The sequence below is a fragment of the Peromyscus maniculatus genome, chromosome 2 (genome assembly GCF_049852395.1).
Source record: "Peromyscus maniculatus bairdii isolate BWxNUB_F1_BW_parent chromosome 2, HU_Pman_BW_mat_3.1, whole genome shotgun sequence".
NCBI classification, from domain to species: Eukaryota; Metazoa; Chordata; class Mammalia; order Rodentia; family Cricetidae; genus Peromyscus; species Peromyscus maniculatus.
The window spans coordinates 91,771,282-91,782,048 of record NC_134853.1 but is presented as its reverse complement, the minus strand read 5'-3'; the positions used below and the strand labels follow the sequence as shown (position 1 = coordinate 91,782,048).

At 42.2% G+C, this 10,767-nt stretch overlaps 1 pseudogene; it reads left to right on the top strand.

Annotated features, from left to right (window-relative positions):
• Window positions 1-6,437: 6,437 nt before the first annotated feature.
• LOC102915142 (nucleophosmin pseudogene) lies at window positions 6,438-7,624 on the top strand (annotated as a pseudogene).
• Window positions 7,625-10,767: the final 3,143 nt, after the last annotated feature.

Sequence of the window (10,767 nt, the reverse complement as noted above, 5' to 3'; positions counted from 1 at the left end):
TTAATCTGATGATTTACCTGAGGGAGGGGGCAACTAATTCATGATCCTCATGAATCTGGTCCCCAAATGACTGTGTGATGCTTAGTTAGATACAGGAGATGAAATTCTTTGCTTTGTAGGTACAGGAGATACAGGAGCCACAAGAGCACACAGCATGTAGCCAGGCGGTCCTTTACACTAGTGACTTGTAGGTGAAAGCATGGATTTACTTCAGATCTCTTCTGACCACTGTAGCCAGCTCTGCAGCAGCAGATAAAATAGCTTCTTCTGGAGTTGAGCAGCACCTCCAGCTTCCCCTTGGAGGGAAAGAGGGTTAGAGATAGCCTGCATTCTTTTTAAGGTCTCACTTGATTTCGAGGACTGGTGAGGAAGGAGATGTACATGTGTCATTTCATCTAATTCATGATCTAGTCCTTTGAGACTATCCTGGTTCAGTTAAGAGATAAGGAAATTGGACTGGAAATGTAGCTCAGTTGATAGAGTTCTTTCCTGGCATACATGAAATGCTGGGTTCCTTCACCAGGACTACATAAAGCAGTTACAGTGGCACATATTAGTCAACACAGAACTTGGGAGCTGGAAGAAGGAAGATCAGGAGTTAAGGTCATTCTTGGCTGTGTAATTACTTTAAAGTCAATCTGGGATGCTTGAGGCTGTTTCAATAAAATAAAAACAAGAGGAAAGGAAAAAGACCAGACTGAGCCTCTGTGGTAGTTTAAATAAAAATGCCCCCCTTAGGCCCATAGGGAGTGGCACTATTAGAAGGTATGGCCTTGTTTGAGTAGGTGTGGTCTTAGAGGAAGTTGGGGGTGGGGGTTGAGGTTTCACAAGCTTAAGCCAGGCCTATTGGCTCACTCTCTTGCTGCTGCCTGCCAATCCAGATGTAAAACTCTCAGCTACCTCTCCGGCACTATGTCTGCCTGCATGTCACCATGCTTCCCACCATGATGACATTGAACTAAACCTCTGAACAACCCCAATTAAATGTTTTCCTTTATAAGAGTTGCCATGGTCATGGTGTCTCTTCACAGTCATAGAAACCCGAAGACAACCTCCTTGACTACGAGAACACAACCTGTCAGAGTAGGACTAAGATTCTGCCTAGGTGCACCTCAGAGTGCCCTGAACAATGGCCTTCACTGCTGTTTCCACCATGCTTTGGATGTGACCTTAGAGGATAGATATGTTTGTTCCCACATTCCTAATGGAACTCAGTAGTCAGGGTGATGACAGTTGCATATAATACAGCTAGTAGACAGTCTTCCACTCGGTCTTCTTTATCAGGCTGAATCAGGTGCTTCCACCAAGCACAACTCTGCAAAATGAGAGGCCCTAGGGCAGAAGAGGTACAGCTGTCCTACTTCATAAAGGGGAAATGACCTTAGTTACTGCTCTTGGCTCCACCAATCAGTAGTGTACTTTGGGTAATACATTTACCTTTTCTGAGCCTCATTTTTTTTTCTCCATGAAATGGAATGATGATGATGATAATCATGATGATGATGATGATGATAATACAACTCCCTTCAACAAATAGGAATATTGCATTGAAATAATTTGCATTCAGTATGTGCTGTAGCTTCCACTTGCTTAGTGTTTAGTAGGGACAGGCACTGAGTGGGGATTGACAAGCATAATTTCATCTCACCCTCCTGAGTCAGTGAGGTTGACATTATCATCCATTTTGCAAATGAGATGGAGGTCAGAGGAGTTAAGTAACTTGCTCAGAGTCACACAGCTAGAGGGCAGAGCTGAGAAGTCTGCCTCTGAGGCTGGGGATCCAGGCCTCTTCCTATAAACATTACACTTGGCCCAATACAAACTGCAGCTGCCTCTTGGAGCCTGATTTGATGAAGCCAGTGCCTATTCTTCACCCTGTGCCAGCACCTAGGTAGCCCAGTGTTCTAGCTGTATTTGTGTGACAAAATGCCCTGATAAAGAGCAAAAAGAAAGGGTCTATTTTATCTCACAATTCCAGATTATAGTCCATCACTGTGGGGAAATCATAGTGGCAGGAGCTTGAGACAGCTAATCATACAATATCCACAGTCAAGAACACAGAGAATGAATGCATGGCTGTTTAGTACTCAACAAGCCATCTCTATTCTTATACTGCCCATGACCTCAATCCAGGGTGTGGTGCCACCTGATTTCAGGATGCATCTTCTCACATCAACTAAGATAATCAAGACAACTGTCCCAGAGACATGCACACAGGACTGTCCTCATCCAGTCAGTCATTGAGACTTTTTTCCTAGGTGATTCCAGGTAGCATTGAATTGATAATTAAAACTAACCAATCATGCTGGAGAAATGGCTGAGTTGATGAGAGGTCTTGCAAAGGATTAGTGTTTAATTCCAGCATTCACACTGGACAACTCATAACTGCCTATAACTCCAGCTCCAGGGGATCTGGTGCCCTCTTCTGGACTCTTCAGGTACCTGCACACATGTGATGTATACTCACACAGATATACCACATATACATATAAATTTACAAACCAAAAAAGAAATCTTTATATATAATTGTATCCAGAAATATTTTAAATTTTTTCTTTTATGTATACACATGTAGGTGTGTGTGTGTGTGTGTGTGTGTGTGTGTGTGTGTAGGGCCAGAGGATATCTTTGGGTAGCATTCCTCAGGAGCTGTTCATTTGTTTTCAGACACAGGAGCTCTTATTGGCCCCAAGTTCACCAAGCAGGGGATCCACGTATTTCTCCGTATTAGCACTAGGATGACAAGCTGTGCCACTATGCCCTGCACTTTCCAGTAGGTACTGGGGGTCAGACTTAAGTCCTCATTCTTATAAGGTGAACACTTTACTGAATGAACTCTCTCTCTGGCCCCTTGGTCATTTTTCTAATCCACAGCTCCTCTAGCAGATTGCGTCTCTTCCTGCCAACATGGGTCACTAACACAACTGGCCAGGACTGGAATTGTACTTCACCGTCCCAAGTCCCAGACAGCACAATCTGCTCCTTATTCCCACCTCTGTCTTTTTGTTTGGACCCCACTGCTCTCCACAGAGTGTCTATCAGTGGACCTGCTCACCCACATCCTAGACCCATCTTCGCAGCACTTAGAAATACACCCATCTTTTCAACTTTGGGGCCTGATGTAATATTAAGGCTGTAATTTATACACTTGGCTCCTGAACTCCTGGCTGTTCCAAAGGCATTGATCACCCCTGAGCCCTCATACATGATTCAGGCTTCCTCCTCCAACTCCTCTGCCAGCTATTGATTCCAATGACATTATTTATCAATTACGAAAGGTTTATTCCTTACTTGCTCCTGCACAAAAGAATCTGCACATTTATTTTACAGCATGATTTATTGACACATCACCATGCATTACATGGAAAATTGAATTTTTGGAGGCTGGAGAACCTTAGGAAATTTCACAGGTTCAATTAGACAGAAGAACATCAAGGAGTTTAATGATACAATTTTTCATCCATTTGTGGAAGCACTGGGAGAGGTGGGACCTGGGGCCAGGTCAGAGCCTCCAAACTGTCCCCAAGCTCTACTGTTCACCTGTGGATGAAGTCTTTACCACTGAACACTGCCTTGTAGACTAGACTTGGCTCTCTGCTTTTATTTATGACTCCAGAGGTCAGAATATTTCTTTAAGATGTGTTCACCCTTTATCCCCAGAGCAATAAACTTTTCCCCAGGCTGTTAGAGAATTGGACAGATCATTTCTTGAACTACCATAGAAAGAAGAAGAGCCACCTTCGCTGGAGGATGCACTCAAGAGAAATAGTGTGCCAAGATCATCCTTTTACATCTCCCTACCTGGCTGAATCTGGCTTCCCTGTGAGCTTCTGGAAGCCTTTCTCACACCCCCAAGGCTGGATCAGGTTCTCCACTATACGTTCTCACAGCATATGGCACAATGTATGTGTGGAGTGCCGTGACCATCATATTACTGCCAATTTCTCCTTAGTCTGGAATTCTTCGAAGGTAGTGCACAGGGCTCTCTGCTGTAGGCTTGGCATTGTTTTCACCTCTCCAAACTTCCTAGTCTTCTGGGAACTTTGTTGTTGAGAATCCCTTTGTCTCCGTGACTCTGGGCTGGAGTTGGCCAATGAGGGAAGTGTGTAGATTGACCTGGTGATAAAGGGATAAGCCTTTGCTTTCATGAAGGTCAGAGGTGTTGGCTCTCCACACTGCACTATGAGGTCCCAGTTGGGACATACTTTGGTAACTAAAAATTTGCCAGCTTATTGCACTTCCCATAAACTATGGTTCTTTTATTGATTCCAGGATTTGGGATGAAGATTCTCTGATTCTCCAGCTCCTACTCTTGCTACACTTCTATTCCTCCTACCTCCCCCTTTTATGTGTGAACCCCACTTCCCACATTATTCCTATGCTTCTGTCTTACTTCTGGTGGGTCTGTATTTCTAACAGGACAACCAAACAGATACCACAGTAGAAATGCCTCTTTCGCTTTCCTCATGTACCCCAGGGCCAAGCATACAGTAGGTAGCATGTCGAACCAATATGACAGTTATCAAATGAAGGCTTTCCCATCCCCCTGGCTGGTGAATTTGTACTTGCCCTTTAAAGCCTACCTCCTTTAAGAAGCCTTTCTTCATTCCAAGTGTCAGTCAAGGGGACTTGGCTCCTAAAATCAGAGCCATCATAGTGCTGGGCCATAAATGTTAGTGTGCAGGCCTATCTGCAGGCAGCTTGTGTGATGAACTCTTTAGGGCTTAGGATAACTCTAAGTGGTCCTAGTCTCTCTACTTTGGACTAAGTAAGGGTCCTTAACAGAGGTTGTTGGGGGGAGTGAATTATTTTCTTGCCTGCCCATCACTGCTGGGCACAAGAATAGTAATATGAGCTTATCTACCTTTTCACACCTTCCCTCTTAGTGGGCCTGCACAATAAACCCATAGGCTGGGCAAATGATTCCCCTGTGAGGAGGCTGATCCTGCATTAAGATTGTCACCCACCTGACAAGTGAGACTCTGTGTTAGACATGGTGGTCTTTTCTTGTCATACATTCAAAACAGATAGACTTGGGAACAAGTATTAGAAAACTGAAAAGGAGGAACAGTGATTAAATACCTATTTGGCTCTAATATAGTGATAATCAGGTCAATTAGCTAGCAAAGAAGCAAATGGCGTCTATGATTGGCAAAAGGCATAAGTCACCATTAAAATTAGTATCAGAGATGTTAAAAAAATGACAGGTCATTTGGATTACTCCAGCCACCATTTATTCAATCAACTCCTTATTTTGCAAAATGGGCTAGAGATTAATTTATATCCCTTTGTAGCTGTGATAAAGACACATATCACTTGCTAACGGTGTGCTTTAAGGAACAGGTTCATTCCCCAAAGGCCTGCCTTGAAGCAAATTTCTCTAAAAGTGAATTAGATTTTCCCCATTGATTTACATGATTAAATTAAAGATGTATTCTCATAGGAAAAGTTGACCAATAAATGGAATTAAATATTTTAATGCAAGAATAGGGTTGGAGAGTTTTTGCTGGCAGTTATCAGAGCTGTGGTCCATTCTAGCATCACATATGTATGGAACAGTTGTCTTCAGTCACTATTTACCTGCTTTACGATGTATTCTTTACAATTATAAGACACTTTCTTTTCCTAACTTTATAAATAAGAGACTCAACTGTAAGGCATGGCTGATGTTTATCAAGTCCTTATTCTGAACTGGTAACCAAAAGATGTAATTTTAAAATTCTCACAATCACCCCTGTAGATGGAGAATTTGAGGCTCTGAAATATGAAGCCACTTGCCCAAGGACCTGGACTTGGATCTATCAACTTAGAAGATTATACTTAAAGAGATTAACTATTAAAGGGCTGAGGGCAGGGCTCATTTGGTCAAGTGCTTGCCTTGTTAGTTTGAGGAACTGCATTGGATCCCCAGAACTCATGTAAAAAGGCCAGATGTGCTTACACATACTTTTAATTTTGGTGAATCCCAAATGAAGGTTTACTGTCCAGACAGCCTAGCCTAATAGGTCAGCTTTAGTCTAAAGAGACATGCCAAGCACTGATCCATGTCTCCAGGGAAACATGTGGATGTTACAGACAAGCATGAAGGGGGAAGTCTCAAGATTTATGCAAGCTGTGCCTCTCTTCTTAGCTGTGTAATCTTGAGTGAAGTTCTTTTCTCTCTCTGAATTTCAGGTTTCCGTTGGTTAGATGAAGGGGTTAGGACAGGGGATGTAGCTCACTTGGTACAATGCCTGCTTAGCATGCATGAGGACCAGGATTTGATCTGCACTACCTAAAATATTGGCCCTGTTGGTGTATGTGTGTAACCCAGTACCTGGGTGGTGAATGCATTCAGATCTGAAGTTCAAGGTTATCCTTTGCTACATGGGGAATATGAAGTTATCTCGGATCACATGAAACTGTCTCCTGTCACATAAAAAGTGAGAGGGCTGGCGTGATTCCGTCCTGCGTGTCTGTTCTGCGGAGCAGTGGGCAGTTCCCTCCGTCCGACTTCTCTCACACCGAAGTGCGCGCCTCCACCTCATGGAAGACTCGATGGACATGGACATGAGCCCTCTCAGGCCTCAGAACTACCTTTTCGGTTGTGAACTAAAAGCTGACAAGGATTATCACTTTAAGGTGGATAATGATGAGAATGAGCACCAGTTATCACTAAGAACGGTTAGTTTAGGGGCAGGGGCAAAAGATGAATTGCACATCGTAGAGGCAGAAGCAATGAACTATGAAGGCAGTCCAATTAAAGTAACACTGGCAACTTTGAAAATGTCTGTACAACCAACAGTTTCTCTTGGGGGCTTTGAAATTACACCACCTGTGGTCTTAAGGTTGAAGTGTGGTTCAGGGCCTGTGCACATCAGTGGACAGCACCTAATAGCTGTAGAGGAAGATGCAGAGTCAGAAGATGAAGATGAGGAGGATGTAAAACTTTTAAGTATGTCTGGAAAACGATCTGCTCCTGGAGGTGGTAACAAGGTTCCGCAGAAAAAAGTAAAACTTGATGAGGATGATGAGGATGACGACGAAGATGATGAGGATGATGAAGATGATGATGATGATTTTGATGATGAGGAAGCTGAAGAAAAAGTTCCAGTGAAGAAATCTGTACGAGATACCCCAGCCAAAAATGCACAAAAATCAAACCAAAATGGAAAAGACTTAAAACCATCAACACCAAGATCAAAGGGTCAAGAGTCTTTCAAAAAACAGGAAAAGACTCCTAAAACACCAAAAGGACCTAGTTCTGTAGAAGACATTAAGGCAAAAATGCAAGCAAGTATAGAAAAAGCGCATTGAACAGTCCTGGGCACTACTGGTAAATTAAGCCCAAAGATGGGGAAAGAGGAAAAGGAGAAACAAATATAGTCCATACTGAGTACCATCAACAATCCAGACTGAAGTCTTCTATTTTAATCTCAATCCCCTTTCCTGATTGGCCATCCATTCCCCCCTTGCACGCTGGAAGCAATCTCTTATTTTCCTAAAGCATTTTTCTTTCACTCTTGTGATGCAGAGAACTTTACTGCTTTCTACACTTGTGCATATGCCTCATCTCTGACCATGTTTTAATACCTTTGTATCCTTAGCTGCTCAATAAATTTTTGAATGAACCAAAAAAAAAAAAGTGAGAGGGGTCAGGTGCTATATGGGGAATGTTCTTTAAGGCCACCCTACTCCCAGATCAGCTTCTCTTTGTTCCTTCGGCTTTTCTTTAACTGTTTTTAGAGTTTACACAAAACCAAGAATTGGCTGTATTGGGTGGGGGGAGATTGAGTGGCTAGTTTGTGTATTTAATCGTTGGCATTTAAGTCGAGAGACAGTTCAGGTTAAAGAATACTGTTTGCAAACATTAAAAAATTCCATAAAAATCAAATTTATGCAGCCAGTACACAGAGCAGCACCAAATCAAGTACACAAATAGGAGTTGAGATGCATCATCACAAACTCCTGACTGAGAACAAAGCTGCAGCCATTTAGAGGCAATCTTCATACAAAAATCAATTCTCTTAATGCTTCTCCCATGATTCAAATTAAAAATGGTATTTTAAAATGAAGTCCTTGGGGAACCTGAGTTTTGATGTTCAAGCTCAGGTAGTAATTTCTGAACCTATGCATTCATGATAAGCACGTTACAATACAATCCTAGTCTGCAGATGGGACACAGGGTCTCAGAAGAAAAATCACTTTTCTGAGATTAAGACAGCAACTGACAAACCTGACATTGACCTCACCACTTTTTACTATGAACTCAGTATTCTTTCCAATGATACAACATACTTAAGAAAGTTTTGCTGAGTGCCTAATACATGCTGGGCATTGTCCTAGATCCAGGCAGTAGAGTTGCTAGTCAATGATGTCACAGGAATATTTTAAACACAGAACTCTATCCTTGCCATGAGATTTCCAACATGCCACAAATGACTCCAGATTTTATTATGAGCTACCACAGGGAGAAAGTCTTCAACTTAGAGCTGTATAGGGAGCTTGAGAAGGGATAAAGAACTGACAGAGGCAGGGATGCTGGAAGGATATCTTGATAAATCTAGTGAGGGACAAGAATCCCAGACCAGGTATTCACAGTTCAGGTGGAAATGGGAAAGGGTGGACTCAAGAATATTCCAGAGTTCAATTTGGTGGGACTCACCAATCTTTTATTTATTTACTTTTTCAGTGAGTGGAGAGGAAAAGCCTGGAGTGTCTGCCTATTTGTTCAAGTTTTGATCTTGTTGGGAAATCAAGCAAAGGCTAAGTAGTATAGAAACCAGGACATCACCTTTATCACATTGCAAGCTGAGACTTGGGAATGTGGCTTGCTTCCCGGGACAATGTGCTGCCTAACACTAAGCTTTTGAGCCAAAAAGATTTCTCTACCTTGTAGTGGTAGATGGAGGATGTAGTCCCTGGAGGTGCTTTTCTTCCAAGATTGGAAGATGAGTTGGGACTGCACACACCTTTTGTATCTGAGGCGGGATCAGGATGGAGGGGTGATGAGATATTATTCTTTTGGGATTTCTTCTCATGGTATCAAATGTGAGAAGTGGGAAAAGCTTGTTTTGTTTGTTTGTTTTTGTGTGTGTGTGTGTGTGTGTGTGTGTGTGTGTGTGTGTGTGTGTGTGTGTGTGTGTTGTTTGTCTAAAGGACAATTTGAGGATAGGGATGATGTGGAGAGAAGTGGAGTTGTGCTTGGACTTGCTGAGGACTTTAAGAATCATGTCCTGGCTGGAGAGATGGCTCAGTAGTTAAGAGAATGGAGTGCTCTTCTGGAGGACCTGAGTTGGGTTTGCAGTACCTTCATCAAGCAGCTTACAGCAGCATAATGTAACTTCAGCTGGGGATTCAACACCCACCACTTCCTGGCCTCTATGAGCAACTATACTCGTGTGCACATGCCCTCTGATCCATATGACATACTTTAAAAATAAACCTTAAAAAAGGAAGCATGCAGTGTGGATAGCAGTGTACAGGTCAGTGATTAGGACACATGGCTAAGGAAGCTGTTAGTAGGCAATAGTGCTCAGGACCGTGATCATAAATGATGGTAGCCTGGGTTAAGAGGTAGCAATGTTGAAAGAGAAGAAAGGAAAGCAGAGGACAGAAAGGGAAAGGAGAGGAAAGGAAAGGAGGAGAGAGGAAAAGCAAACATGGGCAGGAGGCAAAAGGGAAACAGGAGGGCAGGGGACCAAGAAAGAAAGAGAAGGAAAATTTGAAGATGGGAAGAGTAGACAGAAGCCAAGGATTTGAATTTGAAACTTGTTATCATCCAGTCTAGCTATGTCATCTTAAGTTAGGTACTTAATAAATGGTAGCTGTGATGGTACACATGGCTATGATGAAGAAAAAGATGGAAAGAGATGGTTGGAAGAAATAGATCAAGTTGGACGATGTCAAAAAAAGTAATTTACTCTTGTATGCTCTATTTTGGAGAACAAGACTAACGCTAAGGAGACAATTAAATTTCCTTCCTGTGACTTTACATTATACTCCCCTAATCACTTGTTTTAATAAGAAGGCTAAAAAAATTGCAAACTAATATTGCAGACATGGAGGCGGATGCATATGCAAGGAACTTATTAAAACTGCCTTGATTTTAATAAATTTACCACCAGGTAGCAATCTCTCAATGTCGCCTCTTCCCAATTTGCATGCGTAACTGGCATCTCGTTAAAACATCATTAAGAAATTGAAAACCAGGAAGACATAAACAGACGTAGAGCAGAAACAGAGGGGGCTGAGTGAGGGAGCTGTGGCTAGCAGGAGAGCGGATGCTTTTGGAGAAAGCTCAGCAAGAAACCTAACTTGGTTATCCAAACACAATCTGATTAAGAGGTGATGGGAATCTGAGTTTCTACAGATGCTGTGTACAAATTGGCCATTACGGAGCTAGTGTAGAATTGTCATTTTCCTGAGTTGATTGGAATCCTGATACAAGCTACTGTCATTTTTCTTCAGTAGGACCATCATTCACCATTCAGGAGATCTGTTTCCTTCAAAGGAGTAACACAAGAGAACAAACTTGTGAAGACTTGGCTCTTAGTCTCTACTTTGTCTTCAGGGCTAGATCAGCTTTCTTCCTTACTCTTTTAACTTGTGTTTCAGTGTGCATTTAATATTATAAGAATAATATATAATCATCATGGAATTTTTCCTCAATAACTATTCATAAAGCTATATTCTAACTATTCTTTTGTAGAGATGTGTGTGTGTGTGTGTGTGTGTGTGTGTGTGTGTGTGTGTGTGGTGTAAATGCAGATGATTTTGCACAAAGAT